Raw genomic sequence first — 2,725 nt, 5'->3', positions numbered from 1 at the left:
TCATCACCGGAGCTCGAATCATCATCACCGGAGCTCGAATCATCATCGCGGGAACTCCTTATGTTTTCGGGGGGAAATGTCACAAGAATCTCTTTCTTCTCACTCTCCTTCTCGTTTTTAGGTAAAATAAGAAATGCGGGTCAATATAATCCCGCATGACCCGTTTCGGTCCATCCCGTAAAAAGCCCAGTCCCGCAAAGATCCACTCCGTGAGACCCGCAAATTTACAGGCCTAGAAAACCTCGTCCCACGACAGTCCTTTACGGCCAGACTTGCGGTCCAGATCCATGATTGTCATCTCTACATAGGACTAATCATTTATCAAAAACTGAATAAGTAGCATATGAAATGCATAACATTATCCATTTTATTATTTAATTATGATGGTTACCCAAGAACAAGATTTTAGAAGATTCTACTTTACCGTGTAAAAAATATCTATATTATTAAAAGAGAAGTAGCCATTTGAAAATGTTCTTACTTCATTAATTAAATTCCTTATTTTTTTGCTTGTCTTTTTCAGTTGCATTTATGAAATATCCTAAAACGAATAAAACTGCATAATTTATTACTTGTCTTTTCACTAACATTAATGAAATATGCTTAAATGAATTTAAACTTCTTATTTTATTGTTTGTCTTTTCAGTTATCTTAATGAAATATCCTTAAATAAATTTGGACATAATGTCATTTAATCAACCAAAAAAACTCATGAGTTATCCTTACGTGCATAATTTTAATAATGGAGATTTTAAAAAATGTGCATCATTAAAATGTTACCTAAAACATGCCGCACTAATATATAGCATGCATCAATAAAACTAGAATTTGACTCAAACAATTGTACGGATATTATTTTCAGTTGATTAAATTTAAAAATAATCATTTATTCAAAATATATTTAAGAATGGCTATGTTTTTAAAAATTATATGGTATTATTTGTTCGTAACTCATTTGTCATTTGCTAAACTGTTAGAAAGAAAATTTAATATAACTCAGTTGTCATTTGCGAAATTTATGGTTTTTATTTATATTTTTATTATTTAATTACAATATTTTTATTTTAAATTTGAAAGATAAATGAATTTTATTTCAAAAAATATTTTTAAAAAATAATCAATTTAAATTGTTATTATCATTGAATATAATTATTTTTGACATAATTTGAGTTTTTGCTTACATCAAAACTTATCATATTTTGTTATAATTGTTTTTAAAAAAATATTGAGTTGCATTTCAAATAAAAAGGTAAAGATATTAAAAAAATTATAATTAAAATATGTAAAATTTAATATAATTTTAAGGAAATGGTCAAAAAAAAATTACACATAAAAAAAATCATGATTTTTGTTAACTAGGCGGATCATTATTTATATGATATCGCACATGAAAAAAAAATTTCTGTTTTTACAATTATCTAATTAACTCTATATACTCTTTTTTATATTTTTTATGTGATATCACCCATTCGTAAAAAAAAAAAAGATAGTTTAAGATGAAAAAAAATATTTACTTATTGAATATAATACGAACGAATATTACAAATACATCATTTAATAAAATAAATAAATAACATCAGAAAATTCATAGCTGCGCTGCGCGCGGATCATGGTCCAGTGTTTGATTATGGCTATAAACTCTTTAGCCTTTAGATATTTTTGAGCGAGTTTGCTGCGAGCCAGAGACTATAGACCATGATAATGTATCCGAAATCAGAAAATCTATGACAACTTAATTAATGACGCCTCTCAACAAATCTATGACAAAATTTATTTTTGGGATACGAATCAAATTTTCGTAGTATCTTCAAATTAGTATAATTATTATTTTCTCACATGTATGCCACTTGTTATACTAATATGAATTTTTTTAATCTTCAATGTGATCTAATTTCTGCCCCAAGTTATTTTATTTCCCCCTCATCATCTCCAATTATTTCTCCTCGATCTTACTCATATATGACAAGCATCAGTATTCATTCCAACTTGCTCGGTGTTTAGGTTCTCTTAATATACGAATTCATTTAGAGTTTTCTTTTGTTACATAAAGTCATCATTAGCCGAGGTTAATCACATAATTAACTATAAGCCGTGGGGTATCTTACAATACTAAAAGTTCTAAACTGTCAAATTCTAAGCTATCCACGTCCGCTAATAAAATCAGTCAATCATCTGTTACTAAGTTGCCATGTAATCTTTACGATCTATGTCATATTTTTTTGCGGAAATATAAAATTAAATAGTGATCATTATTTTACTAAACTGCAGCTAAAATATGACAAGCAATCGTCACCCTCTTTCATCGACTTTTTCTTCTTCCTTCTCGTGAGAAAACCATTTTGTTATCGTCTTAGCTGATTCACGTTCTCACCACTACCACTCATAAAGAACCATTAATGAAAAATTCTTGCAGTAATCTAAAGTTAATCTACTCTTCCAACTCCCCCACCTTCAGGCTTTATATTATGGCTCTGTTCTTTCGGTGCTCTCATTCCTGAAACCCATCATACTCTAAAACCCATCTCAGTGCAGATTGTCTACATCAACTGCATAAAAGTAGGACGTATGCTTGGTCAAAGGTATTTGTTTGCTTTAAATCTTTTTTTTGCGTTTAAGGTATTTGTTGATTGTGAGAGTACCATGAACCTTAGCATTGGAAACTGGCGAGATCTCTTGCAAATCAAGTGTTCATCCTAATTGATTCATGTATATATAATCTGAAACT

This window comes from Brassica oleracea, chromosome C7 (genome assembly GCF_000695525.1).
Source record: "Brassica oleracea var. oleracea cultivar TO1000 chromosome C7, BOL, whole genome shotgun sequence".
In the NCBI taxonomy this organism is placed as follows: domain Eukaryota; kingdom Viridiplantae; phylum Streptophyta; class Magnoliopsida; order Brassicales; family Brassicaceae; genus Brassica; species Brassica oleracea.
The sequence above is the reverse complement of the archived record's forward strand: the minus strand, read 5'-3'. Positions refer to the sequence as shown.